Consider the following 16,693-nt stretch of genomic DNA (forward strand, 5'->3'; position numbering starts at 1 on the left):
TTAGGTTAGGAGTAGACTCAGAATTTGGAAAGTAAGAATATTCTACCAAGAGAATCTACTTGCCCTTAATAAATGAAATAAATGATAAAATGAAATTAATCATAAAATTATTGATAATGTCAAGTTCAAATTAAATATTTACTGAGTACACAGTAAGCTCAGTACTTTATTGAATAGCATAGGCATGCTGCAGAGAGGCTTTTAAGACAGAACAACTCTTCTGTGGGCAAGCAAGTATGTCTCTCTGAGCTCCCTATCAGCCACTCAACAAATACTTAAGAAAAGGAAGGAAAACCATTTTGATATCAACAATATGAGCTGTTATATGCACCTTAATTTTATAGAAAATTGATATAAGGTATATTCAAAGGAGAAACAGCCTGTGGCAAATGGAAGGTATGTTTATTATTAGTGTTAACCAATTAATATATGAAATGATAGCCTCATTATGATCATTATATCTTGCATTTACAAAACATATCGGTCTTAGAAGTTCAAGTTTTTGTGTGAAATATAAGGTGACTGGGACACTACACCATATACTCCAAGCCAAAATTAAAAGTCAAGTTCCATGTAGTTTTAAATAGTTATTCCTACGAGAAAAGTATCGGTAACATACAGGGTGCAGAGGAAAAAAAAAAAAAAAAACTGAGGAAGTTCCCGTCGTGGCGCAGTGGTTAATGAATCCGACTAGGAACCATGAGGTTGCGGGTTGGATCCCTGCCCTTGCTCAGTGGGTTAAGGATGCAGCGTTGCCGTGAGCTGTGGCGTAGGTTGCAGATGCAGCTCAGATCCCGCGTTGCTGTGGCTCTGGCATAGGCCGGTGTCTACAGCTCTGATTCAACCCCTAGCCTGGGAACCTCCATATGCTACGGGAGCGGCTCAAGAAATGGCAAAAAGAAAAAAAAAAAAAACTGCAAGAAAAATCGGTGTGTAGAGCCTCATTCTTGAGTAATAATTAATAGTCATACATAAATATTGAAAGTAGTAACTACTTACTCATTTGTTTTCAAAAACTGACTAAAAGACCCACAGCAAAAAAATAATAATACTAAAATACTATTGGAAACTGTAGAGACCAGCTGAAAAAAGAAATGGTGAAAACTACTATTGCTCAAAATCATAGAAAAAATTTAAATGAAAAAAAATAAACACTTATAGAGCTCATCCTTGTGCCCTGAGCATTATCTCTTCTCACTGTTAACAGTATGGCTTTTATGAAGAAAAATTGACAATTGCTAGTTTTCTTTATAGACAAGACAATGAGAACTCTACAACAGAATGAATTTCCATTTTGGTGATATCAACTATACCAACACTTGGGCCTGCACATCTGAGACAGGCCTCTGATCTCCCCCGCCTCCATCTCCTATTGCCCTATTTTGCCTACTTGTAATTTTTTATTTAAGTTTGAACAGTGTTTTACATTTAATTGTTTCTTTTTTATATTGAACACTTTCTCACAGCTTCTTCACATTCTTTGTGGGAAGAGGGGGAATACATAGGGAAAACTAAATATCAATTGTGCTGGAAGTTATGAGCAAGACCTTTTGATAAGACTATGAGAGCATTTCAAAGTTCATCGAGTTGGTCTAGTGTTTGGAACAAATGAAACCATCAGAGACATCAATGTTGTTTAATCTTGAGCAGATGGACAGAGTCCTCCATCACCAAAGCTCACGTGTTTTTAAAGAGGTCAAGTATGTCACCTGAATCTATGTGTAATTTTGTTAAGACAACTCACAAAGATCATATACACAGATACACCAGAGCAAATCAGACTTGGAAGCCTCAGACTTCATTCTAAACAATTATCTTCCCATTGACCTTTAACTTCCAAATGAATAGCTACTTCAAAAGACTATAGAAAAGTATGGGAGGCGGGGGGAAGGCTATAACACGTGACAGAATACCTCATGTTTAGAAAGCAGCAAAAAAAAATAATAATATTTTTTTTTTTTTTTTTTGGTGGGAGAGATGGTATTTGTCTTTTTTTGTAGTTTTGTTTGCAGGGAAGTTTTTTTTTAAGGTTTTTTTTTTTTTTTTTAAAGTTGACCTACAATGTTGTGCCAACTTCTGTTGTACAGCAAAGTGATCCATTCATACATTCTTTTTCTCATGCTATTTTTTTAATGATTTTTATTTTTTCCATTATAGCTGGTTTACAGTGTTCTGTCAGTTTTCTACTGCACAGCAAGGTGACCCAGTCACACATACATGTATACATTTTTTTTTCTCACATTATCATGCTCCATCACAAGTGACCAGACACAGTTCCCTGTGCTTATACAGCTCATGTTATTTTTCATCATGTTTTATCCCCAGAGATTATATATAGTTCCCTGTGCTATACAGTAGGAGCTCATTGCTTATCCATTCTAAATGTAATAGTTTGCATCTACCAACCCCAAACTTTCAGTCCATCTTACTTCCTCTCAAAGACCCTCCCCCTTTGCGAGGGTCTGGGTTATAAAATTTACACTTTTCATTTGTTTCTACATCACTGGTTAATTTAATAAGCAAGAGCCAGGTGCTGAGGGAAAGAAATGAACAAAAAGGAGGTCCCAAAGAGGAAGGGAGAACAATCACAGCCAGCAAAGTATTGCAAGGTGGCTGTGCAGGAGGGAAGGGTGAACAGGGGTAAGTTAAGAACTTTGAACTTTACCTTGAAGGCACTGGGAAAACATAGAAAGCAAACGTGATATGATTACATTTGAGAAAAAAAAAATCACTCTGAGTGAAACAGAAATGTCAGGGTGGAATCAAGATGATCAGCTGGGAAAACTTTTCAGGGTACTCTGTGCCAGCTGAAGAGATGAGTAAGGTCTAAAACCCCACTCATGCACTCAGCTCTTCAAGCCCTCCAGCCTAGAGCAGGAGGTTTCACTTTACCCAAAGGAGAACTTGTATCTTCACACAAGGGTGTGTCCTGCTTCCTAAGTCCTTAAAAAGAGGCTGCATCCACCCAGATAAATGTACTTTTTTCTAATTCATAAACTCAGAGAGGGCACCTAGTTCTAATTCACACACAGACAGTGGTATGACATCACTAATTATCAGAGAAATGCAAATCAAAACTACAATAAGGTACCACTTCACACCCATAAGAATGGCAATCATTAGTAAGTCTACAAATAACAAATGCTGGAGAGGGTGTGGGGTAAAGGGAACCCTCCTACACTCTTGGTGGGAACGTGAACTGGTACAATCACTATGGAAAACAGTATGAAAGTACCTTAGAAAACTAAATACAGAACTACCATATGATCCAGCAATTCCACTCCTGGGCATACATCCAGACCATACTTTCATTCAAAAAGACACATGTACCCCTATGTTCACTGAAGCACTATTCACAAAAGCCAAGACATGGAAACAACCTAAATGTCCATCAACAGATGAATGGATTAAGAGGATGTGGTACATATATACAATGGACTACTTCTCAGCCATAAAAAAGAAAAAATAATGCCATTTGCAGCAACATGGATGGAACTAGAGATTCTAATATGAAGTGAAGTAAGTCAGAAAGAGAAAGACAAATACCATATGATATCATTTATATCTGGAATATAATATATGGCACAAATGAACCTATCTACAGAAAAGAAACAAACTCATGGACATAGAGAACAGACTTGTGGTTGCCCAGGTGAGGGAAAGGGATGGACTGGGAGTTTGGGGTTGATACAAACTATAGCATTTTGAGTGGATAGGCAATGAGATCCTGCTGCATAGCACAGGGAACTATATCTAATCACTTGTGATGAAACATGATGGAGGATAACATGACAGGATGTATATATATGTATGACTGGGTCGCTTTATGGCAGAAATTGAAAGAACACTGTAAATCAACTAAAATTTTAAAGAATTTTAAAAAAGACAGTGGTATGAGCTGGGGTGGTCCTCAAGCATGTAATTACTTAAGTGAAAAATAATAAAGCAGAGAGGATAAAGAAAGATATTCACAATGGATATTCATTCACCAATCATTTTGAGGGCCTACTTTGGGCCAACCTTCAGGTGTATAAAGTGTCATAACTAAGCTCTGCCCTGGGACATGTGACAAAGATAGGAGGTGACAGGAAAAAAAAATGCATTTCAAATATGAAACACCAGAATTGCCATTTGTCTTCTCAATCTTCTCTTGATCCCAGTGTTCCCATTCTTGTTAATGTTTTCAGAACTCCAAAATCTCAAAATCCCAGAATCAGGTTTGACTTTTCATTACCCCAATCAGTCAGACTTGAAGGGCTATCCCAGCAATACAGTTCACACTTTACTCCACTTTTCTATTTTGACTGCTTCTGCTCTGGTTCTTACTACTCCTCACTTGAACCCTTCAATTAAAGTTACAGCTCTTCTCCCTACTTCCATTCTCTTTGATCCCTAATCAATTCTGCTTTGGTAGGATCTTTAAACCCAGTGGTGACCAAGTTCTTACCAAGGAGTATCCATCTCATAGAAGATAAGGTTGAAATTCCCATGACAATCAAGTCACTCTAATGGAACCCTAAGTTTCCTTTCCAAATTTATCTTCCTCTATTTCCTAATTATTTCTGATATTCAGTTTGCCTTTAAAAATCCTTAGCCACCATCTCTGGTGATCAAAATCCTATACCCTACATAGTTTCCATGAAGGGCTAGCTGGCTTATGAAGTGAGCTGGCACTTTTCCAAAAGCAGCTAAACAAAAAACCTGAAGGTATACTGTCCAGAGAATTCTGAGTAGAGGATTTGTTGGATCAGTAGTTCACAAAACCTAGTTAATCATCAGAATCACTAGGAGAGCTTTTGGGGTATTTTTTAATTTTTTTATTACTCAATTAATTTATTACATGTATAGCTGTACAATGATCAGCTTTTGAAAGATTCAGAGTCCTAATCCCTTTACTCTAGAAATTCTGATTCAATAAGGAATAGTACCTTGTGAATCTGTATTTCTAGAAGCTTCAATTAAGATCCAGAATTGTGAATCTCTCCAAAGGACCATGTAAAATCTGTTTTACTGTTATATTTCTGTGACATGAAGCCTTGCCTGGGCCTCCCAGAAGGATGCAGTTGTTTCCGCCCCTGTGCTGACACTTTTCATGCTCTGCCTTGTGTTACAACTATTTAAATCTGTTTCCATCTCCCTCATGATGCTGCCTGATCCTAAGGTCACGAGTCCTGTATCGAACTCATGCACAAGGTCAGAACAGTCTTTTTACAATGATTTGCCAAATTAAACTGAATTTACTTCAGTAGATATGAAGTATGCTATTTTCAGGACCAACAAAGAATGAAAGTCTAAACAAAACTGAAAATAGCACCATTAAATACAGAAGTCTCCTGATAGTTGGACTTTGATCTTTTATGTGAAAGATAGCAAACCTGAAATGTATGCTTTTCATTGAAACCGGATGTACACCATTAGTACAAATGCAAATGTGAACTCGTATAACGATATTCCACTCGCGTTTCAGACTCATTAGCCCCTCACTTGTCAACTCCTTTTCTTCCAGTGCTGATTTTCCCTTTCATTCTTCATGTTTGCTACTTTTCTTTATCTTGAATTGACCACCAGAAGTTATTTTAGGGTATGATGATAGATTCTAAAACTGAGTGGCCCAAAACAGCTGCAGAATTTTTTCTCTTTATGGAAATATGCCCATAAAGTACTACAGACACCTTTATGGAAAGCAAATACATAGATTTTTGGCATTCACAAAGTTATATTTTAAATCATGTATTTAAAATATGTTGCAATGCCAAGAATATATAAAAAGTTGTAAGTATGAACTTTCAATTAATAATAGAACATAGATTTTTTTAAAAAATCAATTTATTGGAATATAATTACAGATAATAAACTGCATCTACTTAAACTGAACAATTAATGACAGTGTATACACTCATGAAATCGTCACCACACACAGAACATTCATTCCCCCAAAATAATTTTCTTTAAATTGTCATCACTCCAAAAGCAAATCTAACCTGAGTATATAAGAGATTCCCTCCTCTTTCCAAAAACACAGTTAATTGGGTATAAATTGGAATTGTCTGTAATCCCAGTAATTTTCAACTGGGGATGATTCTGCCCCCCAGGAGACATTTGGCGATATCTGGAGATTTGGTTGCCTGGATTTGGAGTGGGTGTTATTAATATCTAGTGGGTATAGGCCAGGAATGTTGCTAAACATCCCACAAGGCACAGGACAGCCCCTGCTACAACAGAGGATTATTGGCTTAAAATGTCAGCAATGCTGAGGTTGAGAAACCCTGGTATAAATGTCTATGTCCATAACTGCCCTTGAATGAGGCAATACAATATTCACTTTCTGGGTCTCCTATTTGATTATTGTCCTACCTGAAATACCTCTCCACTGCCCAACAACAAACCTATGAAGAGGCTACTATGTTTCTCCCCATTTTATAACTGAAAGAAACCGAGGCTTAGAGAGATGAACTAACTTGGCCAAAGTCACACGGTTACAATGTGGCAGAGCTGGGATCTGAATCCAAGGTCTCTAACTCTGGGGCTGTTCTTAAATTCCATGGGATACTATTGATTTTAACAATCCTCATATTTATTTAAATAAAAATATATCCTCTATGCCTGGCCTGGGACAAAGCAAACAGTTGATACATCTAAGCAGATATAAACATGCCAAACGTACACAGCCACTAATACAATAAGAGAAAATAACTTTTTTAGCAATTAGATATATTTTTCCAAATTACTGGTGAATGGGAACATATGTTATGTTCTTGTATGTCTTTGAACCAGGCTTGAAAGCTTCTTTCAACCTTCCTGGGAACATTGCACATGGTCATTACTAACCACATCTTTAACATGAGGAACCAGAATCTCAGAGTAAATTAACCACAACAGTGTTGGGATTCAAACCAAGATCATCTGGGTTTGTCTGTTCATTTAACTGCACCAAACTCTCAGTAGCTGATTATAGACTGAATGTTTGTGTCCCTCTAAAATTCATATGTTGAAGTGCTAACCCCAATTTGATGGTATTTGGAGGTGGGGCCTTTGAGAGGGAACTAGGTTATGAGGGCAGGGTCCTAATCAGATAGCATAATTGCTCTTATAAGAAGAGGCACCAGAAAGTTTGTGTTTTCTGTCTACCTGCCATTTAGGGATGCAGTGAGAAGGGAGCCATCTGCAAGCCAGCAGGAGAATCCTCACCAGAATGCGACCATGCTGGCTCTTGATCATGGTCCTCTAGCCTCCAAACTATGAAAAATACGAATTTTATTGTTTAAATACACAGTCTATGGTATTTTGTTATAGCAGCCTGAGCAGATTGAGACAGCTGAAAATTATAAAAACTGTACCAAGAGTATTATTTCTTAAACTCGCTCTCTTGTTTCTACCCTCAAACATAACCACTCTGAGATAATGAGTTTTACCCTGTTATCTTCAATGTCCTTCTAAGGAACTCTTTCTGAGTCCCCTTCCCCATACTGTAGCTAGAGTAAAATAGTCTATACAACAAGCAATGTGTCTAGAACAAGAAGGCCCTAAACAGTTATTTTGCTGTTTTTTTGGTTTGTTTTTTTTTTTTAAACCTGTAAGTGCTTTCCAGTGCTTTATTCTTTCACTGACATGTTACATTAACCATCTCTTAAAGCTTTTGGCAGGCCTAATCAACAGTCTATCTCTTTTTGAAGGTAGTATTCCCTTACGTTCCCTACCCTCAATACCACTGTATAGGGTTTGTTCACTCATTTCTCCCTCCCTAAGCTGTACTGATAAATCCTTAGAATATATCCTTTTGGCAAAAAAATCTCACACACACACACACACACACACACACACACACACACACACCCTACAGCTTTATGCAAACTGGCTTAGGGAATTTCTCTAGACCTCTCCTTCCTACTTTTTTCTGTGTTCCTTGGTGCTTTCTACAGTTCCTACCATTTTCCTTCCTGTATTAGCTCAAACATTTTAACTTATCTTGGTTAAACTTGGAAGCTAGATCTTAACCTCCTGTTTTGTCACTGACCCTGAGTCCCAAAGCATGCCCTGCTAGAAACTGCTCAAAGCTCTAGGTCTCCCAAATCCCCCTGTCCCTATAGAGGGTTCTTCACCATACTACCTTTCCTCTGCTCTAGATGGATTAGGCTCTTCTTTAAGCATATATCATAGTCTGCCCTGTTTCAGAGTTCTGCATGTATGTTCCTGTCTTCCCATGAAGAAGAGAGTCTGAGCTTCATTTATTCCATATGCTCCTGTTGCCCCAGCACCAGACCTTGGCTGTGCTCAAGACAAGAACTGAATTAGAGTGAACTGAGGCTACAATTTTATTCTAGTTCTTCAAAGTTTTGTATCCATCTTTTCTTTTAATCTTCTAGTTCCATAGTTCCCTGCCCTTCTTTGATTCCACTTTGCTTTCATTCCTGACACTTTGGGCAAAAGTCAGAAGATCTGTATGCAAATAAAACTCTGCTACTTTCCATTGGACAAATTATTTAACCTCATAGCTTTCATTCGGTCAACTACTATACATGACACATACTAGGAACATTTTATATAAATAGATAAAATTATACATGTGTATATATTTGTGTGTGTGTGTGTATATATATATATATATATATATATAGAGAGAGAGAGAGAGAGAGAGAGAGAAACAGTGCCTAATATATGGTAGCATTCAATAATTGTTAGTTGTCATTATTAGTCTCATTATTACAACTTGAAAATGGCGGTGGTAAGAGTATTTACACCACAGAAATTGGTAAATACTAAAAACTTGGATTTTATTTGAGAGCTGATTTACCAGCACAGCACTAGGCTATTATGGCACACTGAAATGATAACATATTTTATCTATTGGGTTAAATAAAACATCATTAAAAAAACTTGTTTCTTTTTACTTTTTTAATACAACTATTAGAGAATTTCAGATTACATTGTGATATTCTTATTGGATAGTGCTGAGATAGATAGACCCTAAACCCATATGGTAGGATGACCTCATCGCACCCCACAGTGTGGTTCCAGGCATCCCAGGGAGAGCTCAGATGCTCCACAAATTGTTCTGGGTTGATGCCTGTCACTTTGTCAGCAGTTTTTCTCTTTGAACCATTGCTATTCCTGAATCTTCAAGCCCCTTGCATGGTCTTTTTTAAATTGAAGTACAGTTAATTTACAAGGCTGTGATCATTTCTGCTGTACAACAAAATAATCCCAGTCATACATATACACATATCCATTCTCTCTGATTCTTTTCCCACATAGCATGGTCTTACCACCTTGACATTTCAGACTGATCTCTCTACATCTTTGTTCCTATTTGCTGTGGGTTAGGTCCTCTCCCCAGCTATTAGAAATATCTATTCACAGCACCCAAAAGTCCAATATCTCTATTTCAAGGGTCCCTACCCACTTCATCACAGAAGCCAAGTGACAAGGGAAGAGCCTGCCTAATCCCCACCAGTGGCTCCTGATACAGAAGCCCCCTCTTCTTTTACATGCTCTCTCCAGTTACTAAGACCTCATTTTCTATTCCTGGCTGAGAGAGAGAAGGAGAAAACTCTATGCAGGACAAAATTCCCCTAACATACAAAAAACTACCTTTGATGTTTCCTAGCTTCCCCCACTTCTAACCTTTACATTAAAGCTCCTTCATAATGTGTAAAATGTGAGATTCTGTTATTATAAGGTTTGTAAAAAATAACTTTTTTGTAGGTCTTTTAGTGACTGCTTAGACAAAATGGAGAAAGGTTTCTTTCCTTTCTTTTTTTTTTTTTTTTTTTTTGGCTTGTATAGGAGGTTGATTATTACTAACACCGACATAAGCAGTTAAGACCCAGGAGTCCAGATAAGGTGTGAAGTGGCTTGACTACTAGGGTCATAGCAATTGAGCGTGTGACAAATGACCAGATGTGGGATATGGGTTGGAAGTAGAGCAGTAAGACTTAACTGGATTAGATGTGGAGATGAAGGAAATCATAGACTCAAAGGTGACTTCTCGGTGATTTGGCTAATCAGCTGCGTAATCATGCTGTTAGCTCAGCCTGAGAGGAAGACTGCGGAAGAAGAGATGAGGGAGGCAGTTTCTAAGCCAAGAGCTCTGTTTTGGACAGCTCCCCATTTAAGCATCACAAAGGTGCTTAAAATGACTCCAAGAGTCATTTTATTTTCCCCATTTCACAGATGAGGAAACCAAAGCACAGGGAGGTTATGTAACTTGGCCAAGATCACCTGGCTAACTCACTCCATGTGATATTTTCCTTTACAGAGCAGTAAAGAGATTAAGATTTCTGTATTCAAATCCCAGGACCACCTTTAATTGCTCTAAGCCTTGACTTGTTCTCTTGAAAATAGACAGTTTTCTGCTCAGGATCTATGTGAGGGTTAATTTTTTCTCTTTTTTTTAAGATTTTATTTTTTCCATTATAGTTGATGTATAATGGTGAGGGTTAATTAAGTGCAACAAAATAGGTAATGTGCATCATATAATGTATAAGAAATGTTGACTAAATTTTAGCTAATATTGTATCTGGTCACCTCCAAAGCTAGGAATATTGTAGTAGTATGATCCCAGACTTAATCCAAATAAAAGAATCCATGTAGGAGGTATACTTTCTCCATCCAATTGTCCTTCAGTTCTGATTCTAGTTTTATCTCTTATTATGAAGACTACATACCAAAATGACAACTTGGTTGCCTATCATGGATATACTCTGACATTTAAAAATCAGAGGAGTGGGGGTAGGGCAGAGATGTACTAAGTGAAACCTGAAATAAAGCCTGACTAAGTAAAGGAAACATCAGAGACAAAAGAGAAGATACAAAAACTACACTGAAAGGGTCTGAAATGACCAAAGAGAAAAAGTCCCAACCTTAATCAGGGAAAGTTAGTTGCATCAGTGAAGAAGAAAAAAAAAAAAAAAACCACACACACGATACAATCAGGCAGTAGAGATCTTGATACTGGAAAACCAAAGGTGAGGAGTATTCAAGAGCATTTCCCCCATGCAGACCTCACAGGAAGAACTGGTTCAAAATTAGCAAGATTGAGATGTTTTAGCTTAAACGCTTGGAAAGTTCCTTCCCTGAACAACATCCTCTTCTAACATCCCAAAGGACACCCTAACATCAGAATGCCTTTGGTAATATCATCCCCTCTCCCTCACACGGTCAAAAAAACAGCAGTGAAAACCTAGTGACAACTGAAGGCAGGTATAGGAGACGGGAGTGGCTCACTAAACAGCCACCAAAATGGTGCTTTTTCAATAACTTTGAAAAGTAAAATGAAGATGTGATCATTATGACTGGTATGAAAAGCAATCAGAGGAAGCATGGCAAGGGTAAGACCACAGAGAGATAAATGTAATGCCTAACATGTCATGCCTCTTTTCAGGAGTGAAGGGTCCACCCCACCCCTAATTCAGTCCTATCCCAGGCAAACATCTTCCAGGTTGGATCCGGGCTACACCTCCAGGGTGGGGTCTCTGGCGTCTGCTCTGGGGAGAGTTGTCTGGAGAAAGGCTACCTGAGTCTGAATCCCAGCTTGCGTCAAGCTTTTCAGTCATAATGGAAGAATTATTGGAGTAATTGGGCAAGTTACTTAACCTTTTAAAGCTTTTGTTTTTCTCATTGATAGATGTGGGAAAGAGTATAGTGTTTTATCTAGTGTCCAACTCTGCAGGGTGGCTGTGAGATGTCAGTGAGATAATGTATGTAAAGTACCTGGCATGTAGCTTTTAATAAGCATTTACATTATTATATCATCATCTGGAGCTTCATTCTGGATTGAACCAGGATTTCTCACTAGGAATGAGCATTTTAAAAAAAAAAAAACTGTCAAGAACTTATTCCTTTTCATTCTACTTCTATGGCTTGCCACTCTAGAAAAGAATATTTATTGATGTCTCACTAAGTGTCCCCCCCAAAAAAAATGGCTAAAAAACTTAGCAGGAAACCATTACTTAAAGTTCTAAGAATAAAAAGCAGGAAGGTTAGATGAAGGTGGTTTTCAGAAGTCCGCCAAAAGAGATGAATCGGTGACGAGATCTAGAAAAGACCACCTTGCACATGACTGTGAAGGTTAGAATCATTTCTCATTGTGATTTCCTCTTGTACATTATTTTTATCCTTCTTTCTTTTCCAAACATATCATAGAAACCCAAGCAACTAGAAAAGCTGTGTGGCTGGAAGCAAACAAAAAGGGAGGGGAGAAACTGTGTGTCTGTATCTTGTTTCAAGAAGAGCTTCAGGAGGAGAGAAAACCCATGGGAAAGAATATGCGGTGGCCAAAAGCGAAGAGATGCCCAGTTAATCCTGGGGACCCCCAGACAATGAAGACACAAATGAGGGGGTTGCCTAGGGGATGCCTGCCAACTCTGAGCAGCAACTCTAGAGGGATATGCCCCAGCCCAAAGCCCCCAGGTGATTTCCTCCTCAGAAAAGGCAGCCTGGGATGATGGCTAGAATGCTATGCTAGAGGGCAGAGAACTGAAGGAAGTACTAGGGCAATGCATTGTCAAACCAGAACACTTTGTGAATGAAAAGGAAGACTACTCAAAATAATGTTGGGTCAACAGCTATACTAAGACTGCCCGGGCAAGCCAAGACATGACCACCCTAGCCAAAGTCTATTGCCCTACTCTTTCAACAACCACATAACTAGAAGACAAGAAGCTGAACGGTGGGAAACAAAAGGAAAAAAAGAGTAGATAAGTGATGGGGAAGGAAAAAGCACTGCTGGTGTGCCATGCCCTTGTGATGCACTTTATACTCATGATCACATGTAATCCCTGGGGCTAACAGGGGAGTGATGTTGCTAGAATGTGAACTCAGAACCATCTGAAGTTAAAACACTTCATCCTTTTTGTCCCATCCAACCACCCTTGTCCCAGCACTCATCACCCCATTGGTAGGCCATAATGATGACAACTACTCTTACTGAGTACTTTGAAAACTCTACTGGATAGTTTATGGTGGCTCTTTACAATCACCAAAACCCTGCAAGGCAGTAAGGAAACTGAGGTTGAGAGAGGTTAAGGGTCACACCCAGCAGTAAGGAGTGGAGCTAAAACTCAAACTCAGGTTTGTCTGGCTGTAGAGCCAGTACTCCCACTCACAGGCTACAGAGAAAAGTAGTAGGATTAGACTGAGTGTGGGCCAGTGGACCTGCAGGGCTGTGCAGTATGAGCAGATGGAGGGAGAGCACAGCCACAAAAGCAAACTTTCCCACCCAAAACCTTGGTCCCCGGCAGGTCTGTCCTGCCTGCCACCTAGACCCCTGTGCACATGGTCTTTGTCACCCTTTTGCAATTAATTGAACACACTGTTCCCCCATCTTATAACCATCCCTCCTCTCTGCCATCTACAAACTAGCCATCTTCATGGTTACACTTTATTTCCGCCGCAGTGTTTTATTAGTACCATTCTGTTTCCTGCCAGTCCCGACTGTTATTTTTCTTTGCAGAAAGACTCTAAACAACTTTCAGAACTATGATTCTTAGCCCCTTTGTTATCCCACAGTGACTAGAAGTTACAGTCATATGGTAAGAGGTGGGTTAAACCCTCCTGCATTAGGTTGAGTGTTTATAGCACTCTTCCTCCCCTGACCCCAACACTGAAAGAGGAATTCCCCAGGAGAAACACAAGCCACTTTTTCTCACACATCTCTAAGTCTCTTCTGACTTTTACATAGCACCAACTCTCCATTTTTATACACCATGGTGGAATGAAAAATTAAGAATAGAAAATCATAAACGGCCAAATGGTACTTGGCCATTAATTTTCTTCCTTCTCACTTTGAGCCAGTCTTTTATTTTGATTTTGATTTATTTATTTATTTTTTAGGGCCACACCTGCAGCATATTGAAGTTCCCAGGCTAGGGGTCAAATCAAATCTGCAGCTGCAGGCCTACCCAACAGTCACAGCACCAGATCCTAGCCATGTCTGTGACCTACACCACAACTCACAGCAACACTAGATCCTTAACCCACTGAGCAAGGCCAGGGATCAAACCCATATCTTCATGGGTAATAGTCAGGTTCATTACCATTGAGCCACAATGGAAACTCTCTGAGCCAATCTTTTAAATTGACTTCTCTAATACATGCACATGCTTGGCCTTGCACTTGGGCCAGAATTTTTTGCAGTGCACCAAAATTCACTAAATGATAGGTTCCATAAGAAAAGGGACTGAAGCGTTTTTTAAGTGCCTGGGCATGTGTAGGGGTTTTACATATTTTTTGAATAAATGAGTCCCAGATGGATGATGGCTGTCCCAGCAAAGGTTAGGTTAGACAGAGCCCCAATAATTTCTGTGTGCTATATGAGTCCCTAGAACTTAGGTACAATCTGAGTAAAAAGAGGAACCATGAATTGAAATTAAGTTGCCACGCTTGGGCCAAAATAAATGAAGGTTAAAAATAGAATAATAGAAATTAGGGTTGGTTACAATTCTTGAACACAGAGATTATGCATGAGGAAACACACCAACTATAGACGCAAAGGAGAAATAAGAATTTTCTAGTCATTTTACTAGAAAATGAAAGAACAAAACAAAGACTGGTAAGCACCTGGTAATCTAGTAAACCCTCAAAATGTTTACTCTGACTTAAAAAATGTGAGTAATAATAACAGGTATGATCTTTCTTAAATAATGAATCAGTATTGACTTGGATGGGCATAATTCATCCTATTTATAGGTACATCACCTTTTGCATCATGTTTTTACAGAGCATATGATGACAGAGTCAATTCTGCACAAATATTCCTGGGGCAGATTATTAGTTGCCCCCCTTTTATTCCTAGGCTTTTGGAGACTACATTTCCCAGCTTCACTAGCAGTTGTGATCATGTGAGTTGGTTTTCTCCAAAAGAATGTGAGAAGTGATAAATATACATTCTATATAACTTGCTTAAAAGGAAATTGTTTGCTTTAGGCTTACTCTCTGTCCTCCTCTTAACTGAAACACAGACACACCACATGATTTAGCTTTGTTATACAAAGGAGCATCACTCCATAGAAGAAAGAGTAACAAGGTGAAAAGAGCCTGGATCCCTGATCGACCTCTCAGAGCTAAACTGTTATATGAGAGAGACACGACTTCCATCTTTAAGTCACTGTATCTTGGGGTTCCGCTCCCCACATCTTAGCTTTTTCTATAATTAGTACAATTTGAAAGAGATTTATCTATTTTCTCAAGGGCTCTCTTAATCCTTGTATATCAAAATCACTCTTTGAATCATCTAATCATCTTATCATCATTACTGATTCTCTATTCTTCAGTTGTCAATTGATCTGAATCTGCCAGAGCCTCCTTTTTCTTTTTTTTCACTTTCTCATTTTTAAATAACATTCATATTTTCCAAGAATAGAATATACTGCATTTGAACACACTGAAATAATCAAAATGAATATAAACACAACTTGAAGAAATAACAAAAATAAGAACAAACTTTTAGACAATATGAAAAATTGATACATATAATTCATTAAGATTTATTAAATTTGGGGCTTGCAAACATTACACATCTTGATACTTGATTCTTGACTAACATGTTCAGCTGTCATATATAGAAAGAGCGATTATTTTTTAAATTTAATTAAATAGTGCCCAGAGGCAGTCTACAGAAAATCAACAAAGCCGAAGCTGGCTGTTCAGGGGAAAAAGAGCCTAACAAAATATAGATATATGGCAAAATGGATCAAAAGAAAACATACATAATATAATGAATTAAAAAAGGGACATAACCACAGATAAAGAAGAGACTAAAAATGTAATGAGAGAATATTACAGATTCCCATATGTCAGAGCCCCCGTTTTCAAAATCCTTGTGCTTCTCCAATGTACTTTCGAAGACTTCTTAGTATCATGACTCTCTTACAAGATTTCCAGTTTTACTCTCACTCAGTTCACTTTGCATTCAAATGTACACAAACATGGACTTAGAAAAAATGAGGAAGGATATTTACATGTGGACTAATTTCACTATTAGCCAACTCATTAGTGAATATTTTATGTTGTTCAAAATTTTGCTTCTCCTTATGACTTAACTGCAGGGCCTTAGATAATGCTGCTTATGTGCCAAATCATCACATCTGAAAAGAATTTCAAAAGGTATTTAGGAAAGGGAGAGACTGTTGTGTTTATTACTTTAATGGTTAATGCAGATTTTTTAACATGCAAATTTAACTTTGAATTTCATAAATATTCTTACCCTCTTCTCAAACACTATATGTATCTTATAATGTTTCAACCCTAATTACCATCACTCTCTGAATTTAAATGCTCTGGCTGTCCAGTATTTTGGTTCTATCTTGTTTTGATGTGTCCAACCAGTTAGACATTATTACTGTTATTGTATTATACAATGTTTCTCTTTATTTAACCACATATTTAATCACATATTTGCTCATTATTTCTTTTGCAACTCAGATTTTCCATTCAAGTTCAAACCCCAGAAGACTGTCCTGTGGCTGTAAATTCTTAATGGGAGATTATTTTTTCCCTCCACTCAAAATATGGTCAAACCAAACAAGTTTCCTTGTCCCATTCTACATGACAGATTCATTTTGAGCTTAACCTAAACTGAGGCCAGAGCTCTTTGGTGTCCCACCTTGGTATGTGGATCTCTTATGGGATTCCCCACCTTAGGCCAATCTCTTGCCTGCTGAATCCATCAAAATAAAACCTCAAGGTCACCAAAGTT

The 16,693-nt window shown here is 38.1% G+C and overlaps 1 protein-coding gene across 5 annotated transcripts in view; it reads right to left on the bottom strand.

Moving 5' to 3' along the window:
* Window positions 1-16,693, bottom strand: part of TNFSF4 (TNF superfamily member 4) — a 322,273-nt gene that overhangs the window by 38,357 nt on the left and 267,223 nt on the right. Inside the window, exon 10 of one of the 5 annotated variants that reach the window (XR_002346944.1) lies at window positions 13,998-16,082. The exons of the other annotated variants lie outside the window; for them this stretch is intronic. The gene's annotated coding sequence lies outside the window, so the exon portion shown is untranslated. Of the gene's footprint in view, window positions 1-13,997; window positions 16,083-16,693 lie in introns of those variants that run through there. 5 annotated transcript variants of the gene reach the window in all.

The sequence above is a fragment of the Sus scrofa genome, chromosome 9, assembly GCF_000003025.6.
Source record: "Sus scrofa isolate TJ Tabasco breed Duroc chromosome 9, Sscrofa11.1, whole genome shotgun sequence".
NCBI classification, from domain to species: Eukaryota; Metazoa; Chordata; class Mammalia; order Artiodactyla; family Suidae; genus Sus; species Sus scrofa.